Genomic DNA, 14,775 nt, shown 5'->3' on the forward strand with positions numbered 1-14,775 from the left:
TGATAACTGCGCATTTGTTTTGGCAGGCGACAGACAAGTATTGTGAAAACAGGAAATCAACAATGACAAGAGAGATTTGCTAAATCAACATTTCGCTATTACGTAATTTTACCACAATTCGCTAAAATAGTATGTCGCTTTTTCAACATGTTTTACATGTTTTTTATAAAGTTAAAACAGTTTTCAAAAGTATATACGTCAATGAACATTGAATGTTTCACAGGGTTATTGACATATTACATTGTCTGCAGTGTTATATATTCATTTAAACTACATGTATTCGAAATTGTGTCGATGTTCAGCAATACAGTGTCGCATGACATATAAGCGAAGGTCTGATTTCCATAGCTTGCCTGGATCTAAGGTCACATTGTACCCACCCTACAAACTATGTTCATTATATTATTTTGCTTCTATGTCTTATGAGAAACAATATTTTTTTGGTGTGCTCAAAAAAAATCATTGCGATCACCTTCAAATTCAAGATGGCGTCCAATATGGTTACTAATTGGTAAATGTACACATATCTGGTTAAATACTTATGCTAAAATGTTAGTTTAAATGGCTATACGTATGTTTTTTTGACTAAATAATCAACATATTTGCATTCCAAGTTGATATCAATAGTTGACAGCAATATATCCATGCTAACCGAGTCCACACTCACATTTTAGTGAATTATTCGTCTCGTGGACCTGACAACTTTAGTAATTATAGAAGCACCAATTAGCCATTCTTCAACAATCAGTAGTCAAGAAAAATATACTGACAAAATCGATGGAATTGGAACATCATAAACCCCACTAAGAAAGTCAGACCAGGTCCACGTGAAGAGTAAGCATCTGCAGCGGGCATGTCGAACCCGCCCTAATGTTCCAGTCATGTCAGCGAAAAATGTCAAAACAAGTTTACTAGACAAACAACCACACCAAACCACGAGGACAAACACTTGTTTTGAATGATATTACATAGTGGATCTGTTTTAATGATACATGTATAATATTGCTCACTTCAAATTGACAAATATATACCAAATTTGGTACAAACAATTTGCGCATTGAGTAGTTCTTAACATGTTTTTCATAGTTGTTATTGAACCCTATACATAGGGTATTATATATATTTTTTATAAACTGCTAAATTTATTTACCAGATAGAAAATACAATTTGCAATTGAAAGTTTAAGTTACTTTTATTTTGAAATGCACAATATAAAGTATACAATGTGCAATTAAAGCTATCATTACTGGTTACGAATATTTATAATAATTGTGTGTGGCACACACACACACTAACATATCAAAGTAACACACACGTTTTAATATTACGATCTGAACAGTAACTACTAGTATATGATAATCAGAAATCTGTAATCAGCGAAACAAGGGTCTTACACATACAAGTACAAACTGTCGCCAACACTTGACCTGTATATTTACTTTTCAGTAGTGTATATATATAAAACATAAAACATTTGCCGAAAACAACAATATTTTATTCAATAAATCATTCGTTTTGCTAATTACAGATAATCGGAAATCTTTAATCAGCGAAACAAATGTCCTACATGTGTGTTATTATGTAAACTGTTGGCTTTAGTAGTCCAGTTTATACAACTGCATGGAACAATTGTCAAAAAATAAAGGTGATGAATCCGGGAAAAAAATTCCGTAAAGGAGGGCAGCCCCATCTTTTGACCTTGGTTGAACCAGAGAGCCCGCTATTCTGATGGTCATATGCAAATTAATACGCCTTTTGGTATGCCTCACAGCGTTGCACGTTGTGTGGCTGGTCGCAATATTACTTTTAATTTAAAAATCACGAAACTTTTACTAATTAATGTCCAGATATTTTCGGCAAACGTTTTATCTAGTTACGACACGACTGAGAGGTGGTCAAGTTTCTACCGACAGTTGTAAACATTGTAGGCGTAAGACCTTTTTTTTTATTATCTGTAATCGGCGAAATGAACCATTTACGTATTAAATATTGTTATATTCGGCAAATATTTTGAAAATATTGTACGTATGAAACCCATTTCTACTAATTACACTTTAATTTTTATTATATGTGTTATCCCGTTTCGTTTCGTTTCTTCGATTACAATAAGCCAAAATGTGCAAAATGACTCTTTAAATCTCGAAAGGCCTTTTTGTCCACTTTTTGGTGTGCATTGCTAATTACTATGACAAAGCTGCCTTCTGCTGATCACAGTCCTTTGGGGGACTGTGTATTGATTGAGTTTGATTTTCTCGTTAAGGATTCTTTATTGATTTATATGGATATTTGACAGTCATCCAATGTACATATGCTGTACAGCTCGTGGGAACCTGTCTCATTATCAACCTCGGCACAGTTCCTGCCAAGTCACCAAATGTGGAATTGCTATTTACTTTCAGCTGCTGAATAAGTGCCATGGTACAAACAAATGGATCATCAGTTATATACAAAAAATTTGGTTTGCAACAAATGTTGGTGAATATCTTACAGTTTGATAAGAAACAATACTTTTATCATCATGGAATGTTAGTTCGTGAACTTTTTCGTTCACAAAAACTTATATTTAGCCACTTTCACAAATATTCTATCACAAATGGAACCAGCTATATTAGGTTGTACAGGCTTGGTCGCCATCTTGGACGCCATCTTGGATTTGAAGGTCACCGCAATAACTGTTTTCGAGCACACCAACAAATTATGGTATCTCATACCATAGAGGTGCAAATAAACATAGTGAACTTAGTTCGTAGGCCGGGTACAATGGGAGTGCCTATTATGTGGGATCAGACCTTCGCTTAATATGGGTTGTACAGAAGAGAGGATCATCCGTGGAAGAATGCATTTTCCCTAGTAGATAACTGATGACATATACTATTCTACTGTATTGCAGATATCAGGTTTACTTGTATAGAAACATAATATAGATATATATTACGTCATACATCGTTAGTCAAATAATAATAATAATAATAATAATAATAAAAGTAAAAAAAGTGTGTTGGGTAAAAAGTAAATCAGAAAAGTGTAGTCTGATTTCTTATGAATACTTGAACAAAAGTTGACTTAAAAAACTACATGAATTATTCATGAATATCAAAATAAGACAAGATGAGTGACAAAGCAATAGATGAATAGACAGTGATGGGAAAAAGTGAATAAATTAATAGGCACATTTTATTATTTATAAATAATAATTGTTTAATAGATATTGAGATTCGACTGACTGTAGTTCAGAACTGCTTGGTGGAAGGAATTTGCTTCTGTTGCTGTATATGTCGGTATAAGAACGACCAAGGGTTGAATTCATGCAAAGTGCTGAATTAATATTGAAGAAATCGTGAATGGAAGTGCTGGTTTGTCTTCTGTGCAAGTATTTGTATTTTTGTTTAAATTGATGTTGCAGAGTTGTATGAAAATAAAATGAAGAACGCCATAGCATAGCGTGCATAATCATCTTGTCAACACAGTCTGCTCTAAAATAAACAACTGGGTAGTTTTACGCAAAACCTCTCACAGTGCGACCATATATAAATGTATGTATGTATGTATGTATGTATGTATGCGCTCTACTCCAGACGTACGTACATCGAGCTCCTGGAAAATCGCTGAAAACACCGTTTTTACAAAGTCAGTGAGTTTTTATTTCTGTATATAGTTATTTGTAAATATTTTGTTGTTACTTTGGTTATCGTTTTGAGCGTTTTAGGCATAAATCTGCCTCACATTTTGCGTTTTTCTTTTTTTGGTGCTGGTGTCGTGGTCTGCCACGTCAACAAGCAAGATGGCTGCCCGCAGGGTAAAACCGCTTTTGAGTTTGACACGAAATTATGGTGTACAATGCGAGTCGGTGAGCGGGGTTCCAATTGAAACCTACGTTGACTCAATTTCCAAAATAGTAGGGGCAGAAAAAATTCTTGCTGCCTCGAGAGCTAATGGTAATGTTATTGTTTTTTTGGGATTCTGTTCAAACAGTGAAACAGGTGTGTGCGTCTGGGATTACAGACATTGGTGACACTTTTGTTTATGTTGAACCGCTGATGAAACCAGCGACTAAGGTTGTACTTTCTGGAGTACCGCCATTTATTCCAAATACTTTACTTGAAGAGCAACTGAAAAAATATGGTAAAATTGTAAGCTCTATACGATTGATACCACTGGGTCTGAAGAAACCTGAGCTTCGTCACATTTTGTCTTTTCGAAGACAGGTTTACGTTATCACTGATCAAAGCAAGCTTGAAGGTATGTTTCTTGTTGTTCATAATGAACGGACCTATAGAATTTACATTTCTACTGATGAGCCGATATGCCATAAATGCCTTCGTAAAGGACATGTCCAGTGGAACTGTCCAAACAATATTGACCGCACCACTTTGCAAGAAAATCCACCATCTGTAAATCAAAATACAATCTCTGTAACAAAAAAACGTTCTGAAACAGGAACGCATTTAATTAATGAGACTGAAACAAATAATGTTAATGAAAACGATATGGAAACACAGATCACGGAAAACGATGTACAAAATAAAATCGGTACAATAAATAGAATGACCACTACTGAAAATGGTAATATAAATTCCGATGATGTACAAAATGGAATCGGTGATTCTAATGAAATAACAACTACTATAAACAGTAATAAAAAACCCGTTGAAGCAGCTGAACAGGCAAAAACAAACAAAGAAACCGAAAACAATGGAAAGGTGAATGTCACAGGCACCTCCTTACCTGAAGACAATGGCGCTGCTATGGAAACGCAATCAGGTCAACGCACTAGTGTTGAGTGCTCAACTCCTTTACTAGAAACTCAACCCATGTCTGCATGTATTACTGGTGAGGAGGTGGTACGACCCCGCCCCTCAACCTCTTCTTTTCCTTTTTCTTTTGCGGAGGCTGTCTCACTTGACGTTTTTAATAAGGGTCATGCCTCTACAACTGAAACACATGACGATACAGACGAAGTCGGATCAGTCGCCTCTGAAATGTCTGATCTGTCACAGTTGTTTGAGGGTGACCAAGACAGATTATTAGAGGACGATAAGATCACGTCCTTTCTAAAAGATTCATATAACTCAAAACGACTGGTGGAGGATGCTACAAAGTTCTGTCCTGATCTGCGCCTTCTAGTGCGCTCACTCAATCATTTCCGTAAAAACAAAGATATCCCTTCGAGGGAGAAAAAACGTGTACAGCGAATGACGGCCAGGCTGTGGAAACATATTAAGGATGGTAAAAAAATATGAAAATAATGAAATTGACTCACCTGAAAGTGGAAGGACTAACGTAATAAATACGAAACGAGGTCTTTCCACTGCACAAGGAAAGAAACAACGAGTTAAACACAATTAAACGATATATCATTGTCTCACTAATAAAATACATTGTAAATATATAATGGGTAGTATCTATGTGTGCATTATCTTACTATCTTTAATGGCTAATATCAAAGCAACTACCTGGAATATAAGAGGTTGTCGTGATGCGTACAAACGCTATCAAGTCTTTAACTTTCTTAAATTAAACTATCTAAGCAATGTCTACTTTCTACAGGAGACGCATACATTACCTTCCAATGAAGGTAGATGACAAGTTGTATGGCGAGGGCCAATGTTTTTTTCCCATGACAATTCACACTCTTCTGGTGTCGTAATCTTGATTAATCCAAGGCCAAAGGTCAATGTCTTCTCTGTGAATAATTTATTGGCTGGTCATTTGTTGTATGTTCATGCGGAGCTGAATGGTAATTCTGTTCACTTAATAAATATGTACGCACCAACTAGTGGGACTGAAAGGTTGGAATGTTTCCGGTTGCTCAAAACTTTATCAAATGGTTTGAACACGGACACTGTCATCATGGCAGGTGATTTTAACTGTACTGTGGATCCCACTATGGACAGGTGTAATAATCCAGAGCCACACCGACCTTCTTCAGAATTTCTGTGCAATGTTATAAAAACATTTAAACTGACTGATGCATGGAGGCATGCAAATACAGGTTCAAAACAATATACATGGAGCCGTAATGACACGCACTCCAGACTAGATATGTTTTTCGTGTCGAAATCAGTGGCGTCTAGAATAAGCCAAGCAACAATTCAGTCACATTACCAGTTTTCTGATCACTGTCCTGTAACTCTCACACTATCACTCAAAAACATATCACATCGAAACCCAGTGTGGTCCTTCAATGTTAGTCTTCTGGACGATGAAGAATATTGTGATATACTCCAACAATACTGGCTGTCATGGCGTAAGCAAAAGTCTCGATTCCAGTCAATTCAGTTATGGTGGGATACAGGCAAACGTAACATTCAGCTACTTACAAAACAATACACTTCAAAACTTAGTTGTAATCACCGTACAGTTAAACATAACTTACTCAATGAAATTGCAGATCTGGAAAAAACGAAAATAATAACCCTGTACTTGAACAGGCGTTAAATGAAAAGAAAGAATTGTTGGAAAATATGGTCCGGTATGAAACAAAAGAGGCGGCGATCAGAGCGCGCCATCAAGTGTTAAACGAAAATGACACCCGTCGTCTTTTTTCTTTGACCTTGAAAAACATAAAGGCGGCAAAAAGGTCATTTCCCAACTCCAAAGTCAAGATGGCACTGTCACTGATGAACCCCAAAAAATGTGCAAAATTGCCAAACAATTCTATACAGATCTATTTTCACCAGACCCTGTTTCCACTCACTGTCAAAATGTTATGTTAGAGGGGCTTCCGCAACTTTCCACTGAAAACAAAGACAAATGTAACTCACTACTAACCTATGATGAACTTACTAAATGTGTAAAACTCCTGGCAAATGGTAAAACCCCGGGCATCGATGGCCTGCCAGGGGAGTTTTACAAACATTTCTGGCAAGTGTTAGGGCCTGACTTGTTTGAAGTTCTTAGTACCTCACTTGAAGAAAGCGTTCTTCCAACATCTTGTCGCAGAGCACAGATCACACTACTACCCAAAACTGGTAACAATAATTTGTTAAGCAACTGGAGGCCAGTCAGCCTTCTTTGTACTGAATACAAGATACTTACAAAATCGTTATCTATCAGGCTCCGCTCTGTTCTCAGTGACATAATCCACGTGGACCAGTCCAATTGTGTTCCGGGAAGGCAAATACACGATAATATTAATTTGATACGCGATATCATTGATTATACAAAATTCAATAACATTCCGCTGGCGTTGGTTTCATTGGACCAGCGGAAGGCTTTCGACCGGGTCCACCACGACTATCTTTTCAGGACCCTGGACGCTTTTGGCTTCGGTGAAACTTTTATTAATTACATCCGCCTCATATACTCAGGCACACAGAGCCTAATTCGAATAAACGCATCACTTACCAATCCAGTCGGCTTCTTACGTGGTATACGACAGGGCTGTAGCCTCAGTGGGCAATTATATACCATTGTGATTGAAACTCTTTTGCATAAAATAAGAACACAGAGTGGGATACAAGGTATTAAAATATGTGAAAGGCAAGTTAACCTTTCTGCTTATGCAGATGATGTCAGCTTGTTTCTGACGGACAACCACGACTTTGACAAACTAGAATACTGGTTAAATATATACGAAAACGCAAGTAATGCATGTATTAATTTTACAAAATCACAAGGTCTGTGGCTTGGGAAATGGAGGTTCCGTGACGATAAGCCACTCAACATAAAATGGAACAGCGATGGCTTAAAGATCCTTGGTATATACTTTGGCAATACATCCGACTTTGAAAACAACAACTGGATAGGAACAAGTAACCTGTAGAATGCTGTGTGGGTAATATTTTTATATTGATTTTTGTTGCATTTGCAGCAAATAGTTACCAAACAATGAGAAATCTATTGGATTGGATTTACCTCTCAGCCTGCTTCAAATACATAGTTGAAGCCTGCCTAACCGGTGCTTATACAAGGATTTAATTACAGCACCTAGACGGTCTGTGGTTACAGCTTCATGTTCCGAGTAATTGACATTACAATAAAAAGTAAAAGACTGGCACTCCAATGCAATTAATAGCAAGTGAAATTCCTCGGATTGAAACATACTTGAAGTCACTGGTGTAGGCAATGAATAACTTCAAGTTGGCATAAAAGACGAGGTAGTTTATTTAACCAGTGCTGAACTAGAAGCTGAAATTATAATTAAGTTCGTTGTCATATAATTTGTTTATTTCAATTTCTCCTGAAGTCAAATAGAATACATCGGTGAATGGATGTTTTGGAGGTGTAGTTTACACTGTGTATGGAATGGTAGGGTTGGGTGTCATATATTTTGTTCATTTCCAATCAACTCTCATGAAATCACATAGAATTTCACTTAATTTATTTTCGTTTTCAAGCATTACGTGTGAATCCAATTTTCACTGTGCTGTGTCAAGTCTCAATAGAGTATGAGGGAAATGGCATTTTCACTGGAATTTATTTTATGGAAAAATGTTTACAGTGAAAATGAAGTATTTCACATTATTACATATGTACTGCAGTTTATTTTGATTCGTACCTGAAATCAAAATCGGTATTTCCACACCACATATGCAAATGGGGTGTGAGAGCAAACAAATTAGTCCTTTCAAAAGTAGCGTTTTTCGAAACAGCAAAAATAAACTATATTTAGAAGTACGATATTTTACCATTGGGTACATGAATATACTTGCCGACTGAAATAAATTTTGAACAAAAGTAATGGTACTTCTAGGCAGTCACTTATTTTGACTAAAACTAATTTGCATATCACTCATGCAATAAGGTTTTTGGTATTTTCACGGTCAATATGCAAATGAACATGGTATTGGCGATACGCTCCACTGGATTGCTCTTGTAATCACTTTTTGGTGTCTTGGCTTGGCCGATTTCGCTCAAACTTAGCAGGTAGGTCACACCATCAGAAAAAAAGCTGGAGAAAAAATTTGCCCACCGTTGCCATAGCAACAGCCAAAAAACTGATTTTTTGATAGCTTCGCGCTAAATGTATCTCCTCCAACAAATTTAGGATACAACATCTCAGACATAGCTCATTTTACTTAGCTTGAGTGTGGGCACAAAGTTACTTTTTGTAAAATCCTAAAACAAATTCTGACCACCGTTTCCATGGCAACAGCCCAAAACTGATTATTTTAATACCTTCACGCCAAATGTATCACACCCTACATTTCCATGATTGAAAAGCACAGACGTAGCTCATTCCACTCAGCATGAATGTGAGCAACAATTTACTGTTTTTTTATGTCTATTTTCATTACCGAGAAAATGGACCCCAACGTTGGGGTAACTTTTCACCGGGCCAGCAACAGCTTTTAACTCCTCTCTTCAGTGGCGGATCCAGAGGGGGGGGGGCAGGGGGGGCCATGGCCCCTCCAAACGCATGACGATTTATATCATCCGGATTACGCATAGCTTCTCTGCGATTTACGCTCCGTAATTTTAAGCGTAGCTTGGCCCCCTCCAATACATGTTGCTGGATCCGCCACTGCCTCTCTTGGCTAATTTTGTTCATACATGACAGGCAGGTCGTACCGTCACTAATTGGAAAAACAATCCTGGCCCACAGCTACCATGGCAACATCCAGAAACTGTTTTTTGAATACTTTCGCGCCAACTTTACTGTTCAAATTGATATGGTAATATCGTCTGTTGCCTTTGCTTGCTCTGCATAATAATACACTTCGCCATATTTTGCGGATCCCCTTGTCAGTGAAACAGACGTTTCTGCTATTTCACGAAAAGAAGAAAAATGACCAGTGATCGGATTACCGCCACACAATATAATTTCGTTAACAATCATATTTTCAACCTCTGATGTTTTTGACCGTCTCTTCAATATTTTAACGGTATTAGCCATATTTCTGGCATTTGACGGTCGGATATCATGAGAAGCAACGCAGATAAACTTATTTATTGTGTGGGCGTGGTTTAGAGTGGAGACGGTTGGCGGGTTGACTTTTATTTTTCGTGCGTCAACCTTTTCACTTTGGCGCCTTGATGTTTTGACTTGACAAGTTGTTTGACAGCTAACAAAAAGATCGTGCGACGCGCACCGTCGGCGGCGTCTTTTTTTATGACCTTTTGAACACTTAGTCAATTTGAGCAGTATTACCAGTCTTGTAATAGCAGTGTTTAAATGATTATGCCTTTTATTTTGGCTACGTTGCACACCGGCGCCGACATTGTTACACTGTATCAACGTAATCTCAACGCAACTTTGAACTTTGAATGAAATGTAAATGCTGCCTCCAATCTAGAAAATAATATCGCAAAACGGTTGGAAATAATACATTTAACGGCAGAATACGTCCTAGCAATAAAATCAAGTGACTTCTAAAGACTGAATGTTTTTTGCGAACTCCGTATACGGTGCCCGGTTTTAGTTATAAACCGGCGTTAGCTTCACGTTCATGTCCTAGCATCGCCAACCAGTCTATCGGCTTGTTTTCATTGGCAACCGGACTACTTTTATTTTGTATACAAATTTTCGTCTGCTATTTTTATCCAGTTCAAATCGCTCAGCAACATTTTTGGCATACTAAGTGTACATCACATGGAATACTACGATTGAGAGAACTTGGTGTATGTTGAGTTAAAATAATGACGTGCTTCATACCCCTGGCAAAGTTTCTAAATAAGGCAAAACAGAAATCAGGTATATGATAGCTATCACCTCTACATTGGGAGAATCCTGTAACTATCCTTAATTTGTTTTTCCTATTAAGCTTTTAACATCTTTTACTTTTAATTTTATCTTATAGTCTAGCTACTGTATTTTTTCTTATGATTTGTATTTTATTTACCATACTGCGCCCTCTGATAGCATAGTAGTGTAATAAAGTTATTATATAAACCCTGAAGGGCTCTCGGAAGACCCCCCCCCCCCCCGCAGTAAAATTAGCGATTGCCATGGAGGCGCAACCATCAAGATCAAAGTACCAGGAGGTTTCTGCTGGCGACGTTGCGACGTTACCCAGTTCCAAATAAAGATTACCAACGCCAAATGAGCAACATTTTAACCAGTAATCAAGATTCATTCAATCCACAGCTAACAAGTTACATCACAAGCGAAGTTGTAGCGTGCAGCTCAGCGACGAAAGTCATCCCGCCAGTGGAGTACCGCAGTAGCATGGCATGTTTGCCAATGCAAAATTCTGTGGAGGAACTTTTAACTTCAACAGAAATTTGTGTCAACCCTTCACCATTGTATTCAAACGAATCACGTAGTGTGCCATTCTTCTTCAAACCCGGCATTCAATCAATAGGGGAGTTTCAGTTAAGAAAAAACATTATGCAAATCATGCAAATTCAACATTTTCAAACCAGTATACTAAAACAGAAATGTTCAGCGATGCAAAAGAAGGATAGATGTTACTTTTCAGTATACACATCCCTCACATATTCTACTCCCAATTATTCCTGCGTAAAATGGACTAGTCTCGTTTCATGTTGACATTCAGAGTAAAATCACGTGACAGGCTGTTAAAATTGGCTGTTGCATACACTTTCGCCGGTCTGGAAAATGTGTTTAATTAGCTTTCATTCAAGCAACAATGCAGATTTCCCAGTGGGAGTGAATCTATTCGACTCTGCCATTAAAAAATAGGAGTGTTTTGAGCAAAAAACGAAAAACTCTGGAGTGCACACAACACACTGAATTTCGGAACAAATCTTGCATTATTTACAGCAGCAGAATACCACAGAAATATCAGACGAAACATGAAAACACTATATATTGTATTTCGGCCTGAACCCTCTCTATTGCAATTCCAGGAATTACACCCATATGTGCATCCATTTTCCACCTTGGTATCACCCACCCCTGAAAACAAACTCTTAATACCACGCTGAAGCGTTTGGTAATAACTGAAAAGGTGGAAGCCAAGCTTGAAAGGTACAATAAATACGCGCCATACATGTCTTATAGGGGGCGCACTTTAGTTGTTAATAATATAATCATGCCAAAGCTGTTATACAAATTCGTATCATTGTGTCCGCCCAAATCATTGATACAAAAGCTACAAAATCTTTTTTTAACTTTTTGTGGCAAGGTCGCCACTGGACAAAGAAAGAAACACTTTACTTACCTATGAATGAAGGCGGGCAAGGACTGATAAACTTGTTAACACATGTTTCCACTTTCCGCCTTCAATACATACAACGGTACCTGTATTCAAACTCTGATCATCCATCTTTTATTTTCAGTGATTACTTCCTGCAGAAAATTCAAAAATTAAATTACAGTAAACAAATATTTGTAACAACATACCCACAATTCAACCGTAACACGCCTGTCTTTTACCGAGAACTTCTCAACCTATGGTTCTCACTTCCATGTAAGAGAAAGACAGGTCCGTCTAGTTATTGTGATATTCTTCAGGAACCTTTGTTTTTCAACCCACTTTTACAGCATTATCTGCGAAAACAACCATTACACTTGCGCCACTTTATAGAGGCTGGCATAACTAAAGTTGGCCAACTGCTCAATAATGGTGTATGGCTAGACACTGATATTCTTCACAATAAAATATCTATTTACTCAAAGCGGGTGCTAAATTTAGCACTCGATGTAATAATGAAAGCCATTCCCACACAGTGGAAAAAAAATAATTAAAAACAGTCAAGACCTGAATACACCTGCCAGTACTGGTGACCCCAGGTATTCGTTCGACATTGTACATGAAGATGAAGAAAACGACGTCCTCCTGAATTATCCTTTTTCCAAAATCGAAAAAGGAACACTTTACAAATTTTTAGTTTTTTTACAATATATCAAGCATCCAAATATACAGGTAACCACAGAGTGTCTTTCCCTCCCGTCTGATACGAAATCCAACTTTGGAAACAGCTATTTGTCACCCACACTAAAGAAGGATGGGGATTTGCAGTGGCGGATAACGCGTGGTTGCTATCCTACTGGTGTGTTTTTGCTACGGTCAGGTATAAGGGACTCAAACAAGTGTCCATTCTGTGGCGAGGTCGATGACCTCTCCCATATATTTCTAGAATGCGGCAGATTAGCTCCACTACACGGTACCCTTAAGAATATCATAAGCATATTACAAGACCACCAAAACGGTATCCCTCTTACGTGGTATTTATTTGGCCCGCCCACACCACGACGGATAACCAACGAGCACAGATTATTATGCTACCTATTTACAACGGCCAAGGTGGCCATACACGTTACGCGCTATAACAAGCTTAAAGATCTTAACCAAACTGATGCATTACTGTGCTTTAAAACTAGGACTAGAAATCGGTTGAAAAATGAGTTTAACTACCATCTGCTCAGCAATTCCATTCAATTATTCACCGATCTATACTGCATCAACAATGCCATCGCCATAGTAACTGACAAACAGCTGGAAATAGCAGACGGAATCACCTGAAGATGGAACCCGTATACAGTGCTACAACTTACCGAGATGACCACACGCCAACCATATTACAATGGAAAAGACTACTTGAAATCGATAAAGAAGACCGTTATTATTTTTATATGAACTTTAGCTAACTCAATTATTAAACGCTATTGTTACTATTTGTTAATTATTCATTTATACAACTCGTTATTTTGTTTACTCGTATTATGTTAATCCGTTACTAGCTGTGTTAATTTCAACTGTATTACTGTATAATCGTTACCTACCTTACCTTTTAATTCGTAATCGTTCGCTTATCTTCTTTATCGATTTTAGCTAATTTTCCACTCGCATTTTAGCGAGTTTTAATTTGTAAATACGTTTTTATTTTTATTGAGGAATAAAAATCAGAAATGTATGTATGTATGTATGTAGTCATGATTCATCGAAAATATTCGTTGTGTCTCAAATTTTCCAAGATATTGCTGAATATGTACCTTTATAGCTTTCTATAATCCAACAAGAGAAGGGTGTGTTGACCATTGTACTGTCTTTGTTTCATTCATCTTGGATTCTCGAACTTTGAAAACGGATTTTGTTCTATAAATGTATCTTTACGTATTTTTTGTAATCAAATTCTCCAACAACAAAAGTTTTGTGTATTTTTTAACATGTTGAATGTATATCCTACCACCTTTCATTTTGTATTTTTGATGGGGAACTCGGAAGACAGGGTAAAGGCAGATAGTTGCATCAAAGTTCACCAAAGTAAAAGGCACTAACATACCGTGTGCTAAATTGAAAGACGGCTTATTTCACGGCACCTGGAATTTCAAAAAGCTGGTTGTTTATAGATGGAATTCCGATGGAATTTCATATACCCTGAAAACGTAATTATTATAAAAGTCAGTATAACAGAGGTTAACAGAGACATTGTACAAAAAATATATCATAGAAAAGAAAAAAGAAAGATATTATGACAATGCATTCATAGTTTTGCTATGTTTTTTCGTATGCATAGTATATTGTAATCTGTGTACAAGATTTCTTGATTAATAATTCTTTATTGGTTGCAAATTAATTTTTAAAAACGTAATGTGTATTTCCATGTATACATAAAGAACTATATTTATTTTTTATAAATAATATTGAAGTTTAATAAACTTCCTGTATAAACTACAGGAATGTACGTTCAGGTTTTGTTCGATTTCTGTACTTGATAAACTTAATTTCCCAGACAATCTGTAATGTACTAATTAAAAACTATGGAAATGTACCCAATAAAACTTCTTAAAAAAAAACTTACTGAGTAAACAATGAATAATATAAAATATTTTTATTGAGGTCATTTGTTAATACTGTATTCTAATAAATATTGCATATGTTACCTAGAAAATACACCCATTTTCTTATCAATAATAAATTGTAA

The 14,775-nt window shown here is 36.8% G+C and overlaps 1 protein-coding gene and 1 long non-coding RNA gene across 2 annotated transcripts in view; one reads left to right on the top strand and one right to left on the bottom strand.

Moving 5' to 3' along the window:
• The first annotated feature begins 3,562 nt into the window (after nt 1–3,562).
• The window catches only part of LOC100368929 (transducin beta-like protein 2), a 53,378-nt gene continuing 42,165 nt past the window's right edge, over nt 3,563–14,775 (top strand). Inside the window, exon 1 of the mRNA XM_085491106.1 lies at nt 3,563–3,631. The gene's annotated coding sequence lies outside the window, so the exon portion shown is untranslated. The remainder of the gene's footprint in view (nt 3,632–14,775) is intronic.
• LOC146733685 (uncharacterized) lies at nt 4,874–7,418 on the bottom strand. The gene is made up of 3 exons (XR_014926734.1): nt 7,348–7,418; nt 5,261–5,308; nt 4,874–4,932 (listed from the first exon to the last, which is right to left on the bottom strand). It is a non-coding gene; the product is annotated as an uncharacterized LOC146733685 (long non-coding RNA).

This window comes from Saccoglossus kowalevskii, chromosome 16 (genome assembly GCF_978046115.1).
Source record: "Saccoglossus kowalevskii chromosome 16, keSacKowa6.1, whole genome shotgun sequence".
Classification (NCBI taxonomy): Eukaryota; Metazoa; Hemichordata; class Enteropneusta; family Harrimaniidae; genus Saccoglossus; species Saccoglossus kowalevskii.